A 15,138-nucleotide genomic window follows, 5' to 3' on the forward strand; every position below is an offset into this window, starting at 1 on the left:
AGTGAGTTTTCATGAATATTGGAGCCGCATTCGAGCGTTTCAGGGGCACTCGGGCTGAAAATCCTTTCGATTGCCCCGCCCACTTTCCTCCAGCAACAAGCTCGACTCGAGCAATTATGCACACCAAACCCACCAGCGGCGACCGGCTAAACGGTACACCGCTAATTGGCTGAAAAAAAAAAAAAAAAAAAAAAAAAGCTAACAACAACACCTTTGGACAATTACGCGAACACAAAGAGAAAACAGAGCGGCGCGCGTAAAAATTAACCGCGGACAAAGTGGTCGGTGCAGCAGTGGCTGGACAATTAATTCGAGACATACTTCCCACGAAACGAAACAAACACTCGTACTTATTATACGCGTTAAGTTAACACACCTCCATTTCAATTGCCCCCCTTGCGAGTGCGCTAATTGCGAAAGCTCGCGAGCTATGCTTGAAAATTCGAGCTTTCGCACGAGCTCAGCTGGACGATTTTTTGTGGCACTACGTTGCGAGACGGTCTCTTTTGAAAATTTTTACTTTCGCGATTAAAAGCACTTACGGTGCATTACATACATACATGCTTTCATACTCGTATATTGTCCGGGGCAAAAGTGTTGTCGTAGCTTTAATCACGTAGTACGTGTTTTCAGCAATTTCGACTTCAAAGCTAAACCAATTTCTGTACGCTCTTTGAAAAAAAAAAAAAAAAAAAAAAAAAAAAAAAAAAAAAAAATGTATGCTGGCACTCTTTCCAACCGTGTACATTTAGCTACAGAGCCAACAGAGCGAGGCAAAAGCAAGCGCGCATCATCGGTTTATCGGTTCACGTGTGAGTACGTAAATTTTTTTTTTTTTCCTCTATAAAATCGACAAAAATTCAAGGATCCGCACACACGCCGGCGTTGAAATCTTGACGGAGCCGGAAGAAGAGCCCTTTCCTATTAAGTTTTACGAGGTTGGCAAGGGAGGCTCTCCGCCCAAGACCGAGATACGTTGGAGACGCGTAATATCCAACACACCCACGCGTCCCTCGCCGCGAGACATATAAAAACGTGTATTGCATTCAATAGAGCGCCTTGACAGTCCGGATGTATACACATGTTGAGCAGTTTACCCCAACTGCCGGGTATACATATATATACACGTTTATGCGAGTAGCCGAGATACTGATATCCACTGCCTTATACTTTCTTTCTTTTATCATCCTGGACTCTGCTTACAGCTCCCCGCGAGACGGTACCGATTAATGTGTTTTCTGCGTCTCTAGCGTACAGCAAGTGCGCCACACGACCTTCGCTTAGCAAGCACCCTTTGTACGAGTACTTTGAAAAAATGAACCTTAAAGAAGAAAAAGAAAAAAAAAAAAACACTCTCGGTAGAAGTGTCGAAGGCATACATGCTACCCTTCCTCGAGTCATCCCTGCACACATTCACTGTGGCTGGCAGTGGCGTGAGGGCGCGACGCTTACACTCGTCCCGTTGTGCGGGTAGGCCGTATTTCTGCTGATTCCGTCAAATATTTGCAGTCCGTGTTAATGGGCCGACCCGATTGCGCGACTGCAACCACGACGATGTCGTCGACGTCAACCCAGTCAAAGTATAATGGAAGCGCGCCCTGTCGTTACCCGTTACTCTCGCGGCTCCTTCGGTACGCGTGTATTATACGCGTGCGTATGTATGCCCACCCCCGCACTGTGCACCCTCCTCGACTATAGATAGGAGCCCTCTAGCCTCTGGCTGCACAATATGCAGGCTGTAGGGGGGGGGGTGTAATGCCCAGTATTACGTTACAGGGAGGTTGCATAGAGGCGAAAATCCAGCTGCTTCCGCCGGCATGAGTTATCGGGAAACAATCAATCCGTTGCTACGACGCTCTACTCCCTTCCACCTCAAAGCTAGTAGTAGTGTGATTGCTTTTATATCATACAGCGTTTATTTGGCTGATAATTTAAATCGTGGTTTATCCTCTTTATGCGGTTCCATTTATACGGAGGCCCACGTGTGCTGTGTGATGTATCTGTATGTACTGTTCTGTGGATCAGTAGAAACAGTCGAGTATGTGTCAGACGCGTTGATTTTGTCTGAAGCTATATTCTGTCTTTAAAAAAAAAAAAAAAGAGCATGCGCTCTCCCTTGTTCACTTCTTCTTAGAGAAGGACGTACATCTGTCTCGTTTAATCCAAAAAAAAGTTTCGACTTTTGTAACCCTTACATTTTCTTGTTGCCCACGGCGCCTCGAAAACATCTATCTCTATAGTTTTGGTCTACAACCGAAAGGTATTTTTACCAACTTATGCATCATTTTACACTTTATCTTGCATATCACATACATTAAGAGATTGCCTTTATTATTATTATTTATTATCAAAATGTAATTCCTTTCACTCAAACAAATCAGGTTTTTTGCCGTAAGATTTTTTCCTGTCCATGCTGGTTTTTCATTGTCTCGATAGCAGTAAGCGTTTTTTAAAACTGTAATTACGTAAGTGACAATTAAGATAGCGACGCCTGACCCCTGGGGCCTTACTCTCTTTGCGACACAAGTATACATACACATAATCATGTAATATGATTATTTTTCAATGCTTTATTTTTTTATACACTTCAAAATGACAAATTGTCGCGTACACAAGATATATAATAAAAAATACAGCACTCGAGTCGCTCGAGATTACTTTCGTGCGTCCCGATAACCATCGCGCCACGAGCAGTTTACGGTCTTTTGGACCGGAATAAAGAGCGCAGATGTATATGGTTGTCGCGGCACGGCATGTACAGGGTGTAATGTAGGTTAAAGCGAACGAGTTGGAGCTTTTTAAACGCGAGCCGGGGCCGGAGCCTCCGTCGCTCGCGCCTCCGATTAAATTGGATTGTAAAGCCTGACCATCGGGGGAAAGGAGACTAATTTAATTTACAGGAAAAAGATAAGACGTGTATGGACGAGCGCGTGTGTATATATACCTATATTCCGTGTGATTGGCGCCTCTCTGCTCTTGTCTCCTCTCCTTTGCCAAAGTGGCGGAAAAAAAAACTGGATTACGGCGTCGGAGGGGGAAGAAGTGCGGCACCGATGGGTTATTATAGGAAAAAAAATAAAGGTGTACCAAGCCGACACAAAGAGGCCACACTGATATCAGTGCTTTTACCATGGGCTACTGGCAAACGTAAAATAATACCCACAGTAGCGTGGCCCAATTTTTTGATTCCGCGGGTGGTTAAAAGAGCGTTAACTAACGGCGCGTATTGCTTTTTCCATCGCTATTGTTTCAAAAGATTACTTCCGTGATTTTCGAAAATTCCATGCACACACAGTACCCTCGCACAATGTGTACATTCGACGCTTTTTTTTTTTTTTTTTTTTTTTCTTCGTACCCGTGCATTGTTTGCGTAAATTACAACGGTGATTAATTTTCTCGTTGTTGTTTTTGTGCCGCACGGGCACGCGCAAGCTCGAAGATTAAAAATTCCTCATTGATATTTTAGCCACCCCCACCCCCCACGGACCCTCGATTGTGTCTTTTTTTCCCCCAGAGCTCGGGAGTTTGAAAATTTATGAATAAACACCCACGAGCCACGTTAGCGCTAATTAAGGGCATCGCGAAAAAAAGCTCCACGGCGCACGAAAATAATCATCAAGTACTGCTTTTGTCCGGAAAGCAATTTTTTTTTTCCACGTCATAGAAAAGAGCAAGATGTGTAAAAAAAACTGTACTTTTCTTCTGTCTGACCCTGCGCTCGTGAATAAAATGTATATACGTCATATTTATATTGCAGAGCCAATGGAGCGACCGCGAAAGCTCTAATTGAAGCACCATTGAACGTCACTGTGTACTGACGCACCATTAATTAAGGACAGCTTAATTAAACGATGATTTGTCGCAATTGGACGACAATTAAACCACCGTACGCCCTTATCGGAATAACAACCCTGTCAATATACCTGAGCTATGTAATTGTAAGATGTCGCTGCGCAAAAAATACCACCAATAATAGCCGAGCATCCGAATGATGAAAATTGAAAGAGAAAGATAACAACGGCAAATAAGTTTTTGCACCCAAAAGTGGTCGTGAGGCAAACACCCGCCAGTAGCCAATACCAGAGTTGAAAAGTCATTAACCCGAGTGCGCGTGTACGCGTGGGTCGGGGCACGGGGAAGTTGTTTATTTTGGCCTCGGTTCTTTATTGACCGTAGCCTCTGGTGACCACTGCTTGAAAAAGCCCCGATGATGCAGCCCCAGTCGATCACACACAATCAGAGCAGCCCCTGGACATATGGGGTATATCTATACACAGTCTATCGATCGACGGTCCGAGTTGACTAACGATCGGCAAAGATCGTTCAAACGAGTGCGCGTAATTAGCCCGAAAATCATCCAACTCTATATTAGCACACACCCCCCCCCCCGGTATGTTGATTCCATCCCCCCGTCTTTTCAGCGGCTAATTACCAGAAATTGCGAGAGGCCATGGGTCGCGGGTCACATTGATTGGAAATGTATGTTAACGGACGCGTGCGTGAATAATAAAAAAAAGTAGATAGATCCAGATGGTTGGTCCCTTGGAGGCTCCGATTGCGTTGAAACTAGCCCAGACCATACGAGTCATTCGAGCGAGAATGGCAATCTTCCGTAATCACCTTAAACTACGAGTAAACTAGTTAACTTACTTATACGCGACTCGAAGCTAGACTAAGGCCACCTATGCCGTGCATACATACCTCGAGGGGATGAAGAGAATCGTAGATGAGATGGAGAGGGTGGATTCAGCACCCCCTTCGGCGACACTTTTGCGCGACGAGCTGGGTATTTTTTAAGCTCGTCGTCGACGGCTGAGGAGGAGAGCCACTGTATATATACGTGCAGTACGGAAAGTATTGGGATGATCCCCACCCGTCGATAGGCCATTAAACCGGGGGAAGGAATATCGATAGGGGTTAAAAACCTCTCGTGTGTCTGCGCCCTCGTTTTCATTTTTTTTTTTTTTTTTTTTTTTTTTTTTTTCACCAAACGGTAGTACAACATCATCTGCGTTTGTACACAAGACGGACCTTTTGACGATGCGATGGTAAGAGAGTCTGATTTTCCAGTTTGGTGACGATGGGGGTATACGGGTGTCGTTGCCTGTCGTCGCTCGAGTTGAATGTGATTCGGGAATTCTTTGGAGCCCATCGAACGATGTAATTTTGAATCAAGAATAGAACGTCAAATTTGATTTCCGTTGGCGCGCAGTGAACGTTCGCGTGATTATGCAACTATTCGGCTATCAATGGGAAGTTCGTCGCGGGACTTTAGTGAAGCGACTTTTGATCGAATGGTTGAATTTCCGTCACTAAAAGTAACATTTCGTGGGTGGGTAAGTTTAAATTTGGGTACGTGATTTACAAAATTAATACAGGAAACCGTTAACGGAACTACATATATGTATTGGTGGTACAAAGCTGCTGTAAGATCAGAAACATGACGAGAACTTTGAACCTCGAGAAGTCAAGTTGGACAGTTTTCAAAGTTTAACTTATTTTTGCGATGGTACAAGGGAGGGTTTAACAGATGGTATATATCCTTCCTTCAAGCTCAAGTTCAAAGTATCGGTGGTAACAAAAAAAAAATGCGTCCGTTTGAATTTTAGACAAAAATGTTGAAACTTTGTTCGACAGGATGATGAAGTTATATAATTGCCGTGGAAGGAAGGGAGGGAGAAATTTAAATGGACGAACTTGAAAATATTAAATTCCTAACACGTACGACGAGCCCCGGTAGTTTCAACCTCCCCCTTTCCCGGGTGGCGTTATATTCCGAGTATTTCAATAAAGACTCGGACTCCTTGAAACTCCGTTAACTCTCCTCTCTCTCTCTCTCTCTCGAGGTATTTGTGTTATGTCCATTTAATTGCATAGCCGAAGTTTAAAAGTACTTGTTCTTCTTTTTACTTTTTTTCATTTACCTACTGCGGAGAATTGAACTGTTTTAAACTACCGACGAACGCCTCGTAACGTATATTCTACAGTTTTTTTTTTTTTTTTTTTTCTTTTTTTCGTTTGCGCCGAAATAAAGCAAGGATAGTGAGGTTTCTCAAGTACACTGTAAATTAAAGGGATACAAGTACTGCTAATGAGGAAACAAGTTGTAATTTTTGTGAGTAAATTGCCTTATATTTCAACCAGTAAAGCAAAGTGATGTCCAACAGATTTTTAACTCGAAATAACGGTGGTCCGAGTATTGCACATTTCTCATGAATTCAATACGGTAGGTACGTGTTTTCAGCCTTATTCTAGTGAAATTCATCCAATTATGTTCAAACATAGTGAATAGCGTCCTTTTCAGCACTTCGTGGTTCAATTTGAGGATACAAAAAAAACTTTACTACTAACCTCTACAGAGAAAAATAAATCTTTTTTTTGCTACAATTTCACAAATTGACGATTTACTCAATTATAAGGCTATTCTAAACTTTAGAAAATTTACGAGTCAATCTTCATACCATTTTAATAAAAGAATCAAAGTAGTTGAATAGGTTTTTCTTCCTTAGGAACTTTAGTTAATTAACTAAGCACATGTAGGGATAAAATATAAAGTATTTGCAAAGTCCCGAATCGCACTTATTGATTAACAAAGCTTATCAACTAATTACGAGGCAAAGCATAGCATATTTGAACAGCCAAAGTTAGCGCTTAAGATAACAGTCGTAGCCGTACTCACTCGCCCTAATACGTATAAGTGGGTCAATGGCCAAACATCGAATAATCCTCGAGAAATATCTCAGATTTTTTTGGATATTCCCACCCAGAATAAGTTTAGGATAATATCGGCTCTTCCCCGCCTCATACATCGAATCCAGCTACTTAAATTGATTACACCCCCCTCCCCCCATTAGAACGGGGGTAGCAGGGTAGCGGAACAAGATGGAATACATCGTAGAGAGTCATGTTACCACCGCACTTTGCTTTCTCGTTTCCTATGCTCATGATATTGTAATATACCATCGTGCCCCTTAAAATTGTAACATTGTAAATTAAAATGTACATTGTGGCGATATTGTACAGTTGATGCTTTTATTGCGAATATAGACACTATAAAACGATAAAAATAGTGATTGTAATGTGTTAGTAGTGATAATACATTATATGATGTTATGCCGTGTGAAATTGCTAGTGCCACAAGCGTATCTTATCACCTTTTGCATTAATAAATATTGTTAAATTCAAATTCACCCCCACCCTTCCACTCCCTCATTCGCCCTTGTCGAATAATTGATAACCACGCACACCCGTAAATTATTCCCTATCTCCTTCTCAAACAAGAGCAACAAACCCTCTGCTACTCATCTCCGATGATGAAGCTTATTTAAAATGCATTAAAAAGCGCACACTTGCACCGTCGCGGGCCAAAAGAAACGCACTCGCGCGAGCAGACACATGTAATGCGACGGAAGCTCCAGAGAGCACCAGAGGCGCTTCTCTAATCTCGCAATTTGCACAGCAAGCAACTCCTGCGTGTACACGTATATACCAGGGGGAGGGGGGGGCACATCAGGGCTCTCAAAGCCAAAGCAGTCCACGTCAGAGTTGCGCGGGTGAAATTGAAACGTCGCCGGAGCAGCCGTAATTCACACGTCGAATTACAAAACCCAGGGCGAGCAGTCAGTCACTCGACCGGCCAGTCAGTTGGTTAGCACATCGTGGCGTTTCGCTGGAAAAAACACTACTGGCGACAAAGGCGGATTTGCACCTTTTGTAATCAACGATGTACGCGTGTGAATATTTCAACGGAGTGACACGCGCGCGCGGGTGTGCGGATATCAACGCATTTTTTTTTGTCGCTCCTCAAGTCTTATTCGTTGCCGAAGGGACGGGCGTGCGATTGTCGCTTTGAATGCAGATTCTTTTGTGCTCTGCCGAATAGGTGCCATTAATTGCCCCCTGCGCTGACGCCCAAGTCTCGCTGTTTCTCTCGCTTTTCGATGATGGAGATCCATCGGGAGATGGACGACTTTGGCCTTTGTACCTACATGGGCTATTTTTCTTTCACTGTTGTCGATAGCAAAAGACGCGGATGGATTTACATGTAACTGCAGTTGTTCAATCGCGAGGCTCTGGATTTGCAAAAATATTCGGCAGCTCCATCCGGGCTTGTAATTACACTCAATCCTCTTTCGGACTGATTTTTCAAAATTCAGATCCGATCGACCCTTTGATGAAAATTCGGGATTTTGCCATTTTCAACGCAAAAAGCTTTGTAAATTTTCAATTTCTATTGTATAGTAAAATGGCATACTACATACTAATACAATGACCGTAGACTCCGAAAAATCTAAGGATTTCAAGAGTAAACAGAGCATAATAATAAGATTAGTTGAATTAACCCGATTGCCATCCAAACGAAATATTACAAATGGCAATTTCAAATCGACCCCAACAGCACACACCATCGATAAGCATACATTATCTATAAATCGTTAAAAGGTTTGCATAACGCGCAGGTAAAGGCATTATTTACTGATATCCCCGGGGGTAATTTCACAGGTGCCCGGTTAACGAGTTCAATCAGTTGTTAGGAGGCGTGGGATCGCCTATTAGGGGCGGGGGGAGCATAGCCTCCGCTATGGCAAACGCTCCGGGGGCAAATTAAGGGTAGCGGCGAGGCCTCCGACCGGTATTTAAAGTCATCGTGGATGAAATTCAATCACGAAACTCATCGGATGCACGCGCGCGGCGAATCTATTATCGGCCCCCCTGATATTTTTTTAACGTCGAATCGAAATCAATTGCTCGTCATCTCAGCGTTTGCTAATAAATACTCGACAAGTAGGACGAAAATTGCATCCCTCCGAAAATGACACGTGCGAGTGAGTGCGAAACACGCGTAAGCTGGCTCTCGGGCTTGAAAAAATCTTGCGGATAACAAAAGAAAGAGGATCGGGTTACTTTGGCGCGACCGCACAATATTCCCAAGGTGGTGTATCTCACGTGCGTGCGCGGGAAATCCCACGCAGCAGTTCGCCCGAGGTCGGATCAGGAAGGGTGTGCCACGCGAAACTTTATGCACACAGTAGGACGCCGAGGGGGCTTTCCGGGCTCTTTCTCGTCTTCGCTATCCCATTGCAGCCACGAGATTCAAAGTTTCGGGCAGTTCGCGCCGCATGCGAATTTTTCTCCCCCCCCCTCGATTCTTTCGCGAGGGTCCCCGCTTTGAGGGTGTACGGCCGAAGGGGATGACTGGACCGGATGAGCATAAAACAAGCTGGGCGTGGAAAAGTTTATAACTCGGTGCAGAGAGCTCGTCAAAGAGACGCAACTCGAGATGCTCACTTTTTTCATGACATCCATCGTCGTTTGTCTTTTTCGGTGTTTTCGAGGATTTCGCACTTCGAATCACTGCTTTGGCACTGTGTCAGCGTTGAACGATATATATTCGTCTTTTTTCGCGCTTCCGAATCGCTGGATGATATTGGTGCCTTGACGAAGGAAAAATTGCTCCCAACTGACATGTATCTTTACTTACTGAAGGAGTTTTTTTTATCAAAGCAGCTTCGCTAAATAGCTTCCTAATTGATCGGATGAAAGGGTTGATCCGATCAGGATCAGTCCTTTGCATTTTTGAGACCCAATCAGCCCGAGAAATAATCCCGCGATCTCAAAACAAATTAATTAATCGAAGGGTGTACATCCCCGAGCCGATATCTTTTTCTCTCGATGCCTCTATCTTCAGGGAAGAACAAAAAGAAAATAAAAAAAGGTTAAGCGGAACCTCGTCGGTGTACAATTGTAACGCCAGTCATGCTCGGTGTTTTTTGTGCTGGGAAATTTTCTCAAAGAAAGACGCAAAAGGAAAAGACAGCGTCGCAGGGAGTCCCAATGAATTATTCATCCAAGGGCTCGGGGTATCATTAGCCACCGGAATATTAATGAGCAAGTGGTGTCTACAAATTTATTGCACACGCCACTGAATTTCAACGCACCGCAAAATAATTCGATACAAATGGAGCATAACGAAATACCGTGTCTCATGCTTTTCAACAACAATAAATGCAAGGAAAAAAAAAACCATCCCTTATCGCTCATAAATGCCAGAGTTGTCGTTGCAGCCTATAGCAGGTAAGCGCTGGTATGAATGGTAATATTGTTTTCATGGCAAACCGAGTAATCGGCCATTTAACGCTGCCAAGCAATCACGTTCTCTGTTACCAAAATAATGTAACAAACAATAATACAACGAGAGACTCACGATAGGGTAAATGTAAAAGTGAAAAATTGCGAGTGAAGTGAGGATGATGTATACACCTCCACGTGCCCCTATTCATGATGCGTATAACTTTAACGCGCAACTTTATTCGTGTCACATAAGGTAAAGGGCCCATCTATGAGACAGTTTTTTACCACTTTTTTTGCTATTAAATTAATGTACACTCTCTATGAGCGGAAATATATCAAGTTTTGGTATCAATGAAAGCATTAGATCATTACGAATAATATTATAATTTTTAAATTCAAATAAAACGTTAAAAAATAATTTTATAAACAAATATAAACAGGATGGAAATGCACCTATTAATGAGACACATTGAATCTGTAGGGCCCTGTGTATGAGACACACGTCCGTTACTATGAGACACCCATGTTATTTAAATGCGTCTTGAGTGTCTCTTAATAGGGACAACACATGTTTGAGGTTATGTTTTCACATTGTACCTATGTATGAGACAGGGTCTTACAATAAAATTCTTTATTATTTAATAACGTTTGAAGTTCTTTAAAATATTTGTTTATTCAAAAGATTATATTATAATGATATTAAAAAAAATTTCTTTTCATGTTTAAGTATTACGTATATAAATTAAACTGGGTGTCTCATGCATAGGTACCGATTTTAAAATTGTCTCATAGATGGGCCCTTTACCTTATTATAATGCAAGCGGAATACCAAGTAGTATGGTGGTTTGCAACAGTGCTCCGCAACACAAGCACAACAGTCCGTATCTTTTTATGAAACGCGCGTGCGGTATTGCGGACTCCCCGGCTATTGTCTTAACACGATAGAGCCCGTGTCTCGGTTCGCGTGGCGGAAAATTCCATCAGTTTTAATGCAAACTGATTTCACGCGTACACTACAAGGCGTATAACAGACAAGTGTGGCCTTTGTTCCGTTGAGTCGCTCGAAACCATCGGCATGATAATACACGCAGTGGAGCGCAGGGGAGGGGCCCACCCGTAAAATATGTACCAGTGGATCAGTTCCTATACACATGCGTGTACCAGCTATCTATTAACTTTTTTTTTCGCCCGCGCGCGGTATATATATCAGAGCAGCCATTATTTTTAGCGAAAAAAATTAACGCCGTGTATTCTTTTAATTAAAAATCCCCCCGTACGGTCTCGTCGTAAAAATACACGAAGCTGGCTATACGAGAAAAATTGAATTTCCCTGGATAACGAAACAAAAAAAAAAGGTAGTGGGATAAAGGCACCGTAGCTTTTAGGAACACGCGATAAAAGGCCGGTGTTGTCGATCGAGAGTACACTTGTTGCGAGGGCAGGATAAAAAATTTTCACGCTCGAAAGGGGGAAAACTCGAGCCAGTTCGAAAAAAGCGTCAACCCCATTTTGCAAGCGGCGCTTGTAAATCAGGAGCGAGGGGAAACAAAAAAAAAAAAAAAAAGGGTCACAAGTGCGAGTGGACGCCTGATAAAAGAGTCAAATGGGGCGTAGGTCGCATGGGAGGGGGCAAAGTCACGCTGCGTCCTGATACACTTTTGATGGATCGTGGGCGCGCGTCGCTCGGCCATTATATATCCTTAACAAGCGCACATGATGTATCAAACGCTCCGACCCAGTTTCTGACAAAAAAAAAAAAAAAAAAAAAAAAAAAAAACAGTGCAAAAAAGGCCAGCCCCCTAATACTTTTCGCACGTAACACTTGTTAAAAGAAAAAAAAACGGGTAATCGAAACAAGATCGCACAAACGAGCGCGACTCTTGTCCCGATTGAGATAAAAAGAAGAAAGAAAAAAAAAGTCAATTGTCGTTTTTGCTGCTATTAACCTTCAAGCCACGAAAAAACCAGTCAAACGGGCCTCAATCCTGATGTCCTTCGTCCTCGAACATCGCGCCCTTCGGCGACGACACCGTCATCACCTTATTTTCTTCGGCCCTGCGTCCGACCAAAGCTCGACTCGTACCACTCGAGCGGCTCCCAAGGCGAAAAACAACAACAATTCTCCTATTACGGGGCACACACCTCGTCACCGCACACACTCGATAAACAACAACCTCAACTTTCCCGTCCAACTTGAAAATCAACTCCCAATTGGCTCGTGTCGCCCCCCTGTCACGCTCCCTCCACGCATCGCATACTAACGCGCGCGCGGCAGAACATTCACCAGTGTAAGTATACCAGCAACAGCAGTTGTAGTTGCGAGACGGAAGGACTCGCGGTGTCCCGCGGCGCGAGAAGAACTGCCTGCCGGCACAGTCCGCTCGGCTCCGAGAGTCGTCTGCCGCGCGCATACGCAGAGAGAGAGAGAGAGAGAGGTGGTAGTGGGGCTCTCTGTGCCGGGCAGCTCCGAGGAAAGAGAGCCACAGGAAAGGGAAAATGAAAAATGGAAACAGCCACCTATACGTATATGCACGCGTGCTGTATGGAGAAAAACGAGAGTAGAGAACCAGGTGTATGTATATAGAGGGAGGCCGGATCGGGGTGAAAGGTGGATGAGATTAAATTGTGCTTAGATTAGGGGTGACAGTCGGACACCCCGGCCTGATGGGCAAAGGGATATATATATACATGCCATTACCCGCTCTATTTGACTCTCTGGTATCTTCTGTTCTCCAATGGTCTTGCGAAAGATCAAACAACTTCCTTCGCTACTTGACAAGCACTCTGGTGCGTTAAAATGATATTATTCTTCCTGATGATGAGCGTATTTTTAACTTTCAATGATTTATTCATCCATAGATCGGATATGAGCTTCCGTCGATTACGATTACACGGCCAAAGTCAAGTTTTGTTTTAATACCTGATTAACATTAGATTGAGCTTCGTTCCATCTTTTACTGCGCTCGGATGGTTCGAGCTCGAAAAATTTACTTCATTTTACGTCATCGACTTGATTGTGATGAAAGAGCCCGTCGAGTGCCAATCAAGGCAATTCGCTGAGAGCTCGAGGGGTGATCTGCATGCGATTCAGAGTGAAAAAACGGAAAACAAAAGGAAGGGGGGGGGTGGGAGAACAAGGGCGGCTCGAATGAAAAGCGAGATACACGTGAAAAAATAAAAGAGCGTCCGGTACAATCGATGACAGGGGGGAAAGCACAAACATACGTGGGGGCGCCGCGAGAAATTTGAGGAAACTAGAGATGGGAGATTCCCTGGGATCGACACTGGCGTCGGAGGGAGGGGGGAAAAAACAAATTCCATCCGATCCCTGGTCAAAATGAATTCGAATGGTTTGTCGCGAGCGAAAATCCAACCCCAGAGGGGTTCATGGGGTATATGACAGGGGCGGAATATTTTTCGAAAAGTTCAAGGAGATGCGTACGTTTGCTCGCGAAGGTGGATTGACAATCGAGTCCCATGTCTGGGGAAAATGGCGCAAGGAAAACACGAGTGGAAAACAAATATCTCCGCGCGAGGTATCGAAGGGGATTGATCGCTCCCGTGGCTCGCATACACGATCCGCAAAAGTTTGGTTCCACTATTCTTCTTTAGCTCCTCTTCTTTTTCTTTGATTTGATCAAACATACGCTTATTATTCCCGCGGATAATGCGGTACAGAGATTTTTCAATTTTCCGAGCGATATATATATATATACGCGTATCGCCGGTGGAGAAATTGAAAAAGAAACTGACGGGCAGTCAAGGAAAATTTAAAGGAAGCGAGGGGTCGGATGCGAGAGACACCTTTCTCTCTCCCGTGAAAGACAACTGCAGAGGGAGTTTGCGAAAAAATTCAAACAGTCTTGAGCCGGGGGGGGGGGGGATGAATTTCAGGGTAGTCACGTCACTCCTCGCGCGATTGCAGCCCAAGGAGGACGGCTATTTACGGAAACACTCGGAGAAGCGCAAACTTGGAGTAACAGCTCGCAGCGACGTGCGGACCAAATCAACGGGGTTGAGTGTACGGACTAAAGGCGAAATAAAGAGGGTGTTGAGCCAAGGGTAGAGGGGGGGGGGAGGGCTGCAGAGTTGCACCAGAGCCCGGGGAGTAGCTTTAGAAAGATTTGAAATTTTCGCCGATCCGCCCGAGGGTGGTGCCATACAAACGAGTGGCCCGTTCCCTTTGGCACGAGGGGACGCATCGAGTCGATCGGGAGGAAAACAAACGGAGCGAGGGAATCACTTGATCGAAGCTCTCGAACAATGAAATTTGCAAAAAGCCAAATGGAATCGGGAAATCGAGCACAACGAGCTGCCGCGAGTCTTTCTCTCCGAGGGATCGAGGGGAAAAAAAAGGGGACTCGTCGGAGGGAATCGAAAGAAGCATCAGCAAAGCAGCGACAAAGAGAATCCGCAAAAGGGCTAAAATGAGAGAGAAGTTGCACACGTTAGCTCGGGAACGACTGTGGAATTCGATCGAGGACGTATAGGAAATAAAGGAAAAAAAAGCAACAGAGGGAATGGAAAAGAAAGCGTGCACGAGGGGGGATCGACAAAAACAGTCTCGGAGCGTGTACTGGAGCAAGTAGCTTGGCTTCTCAAAGAGAATAAAGAAAGAGAGAGACGTTCGTTCCACTATGTTCTCCGATGCCCGCGATTAGACTTGCACTCTCGGTACAGCTCCTGCTGTTGCACCCCATGAATGGGCAACAAATTTTTTTGCCCCATTTCTCTACCAACATATACATGGATGCTCTCGGTGCGTCGAGAAGATAACGCACGAGTGCATTGGCGGGTGTCTTTTTGCCGCACCTCGAATTCGGGGGCTGAAAGGCGGATCGAGGGGAAGATCGTCGGGAGGGATGTTCGCCGGCTGAGAGGAGGGTTTCCGTAAGGCAAACGCGTACTTTTCGGGAGGAATGCGTTGGCTGTTTCCTCCCTTTTTTTTTTTTTTTTTTTTTTTTTTGCAAGATAAATGCACGTACGAGTGCATACGAGCGCCCGGGATCGATAAAGTCGAAACTATTTGTAGCTGTACCGTGAGTTTGCACGCGTGAGGAAACTCGT

At 44.4% G+C, this 15,138-nt stretch overlaps 1 protein-coding gene across 1 annotated transcript in view; it reads right to left on the reverse strand.

Annotated features, from left to right (window-relative positions):
- The window catches only part of LOC106643904 (neurotrimin), a 94,817-nt gene extending 82,640 nt beyond the window's left edge, over positions 1-12,177 (reverse strand). The window contains exon 1 of the mRNA XM_089594555.1: positions 12,111-12,177. The gene's annotated coding sequence lies outside the window, so the exon portion shown is untranslated. The remainder of the gene's footprint in view (positions 1-12,110) is intronic.
- Positions 12,178-15,138: the final 2,961 nt, after the last annotated feature.

Source organism: Copidosoma floridanum, unplaced genomic scaffold, assembly GCF_036245765.1.
Source record: "Copidosoma floridanum isolate Cflo_tuat_1 unplaced genomic scaffold, Cflo_Japanese_pri ptg000021l, whole genome shotgun sequence".
Lineage (NCBI taxonomy): Eukaryota > Metazoa > Arthropoda > Insecta > Hymenoptera > Encyrtidae > Copidosoma > Copidosoma floridanum.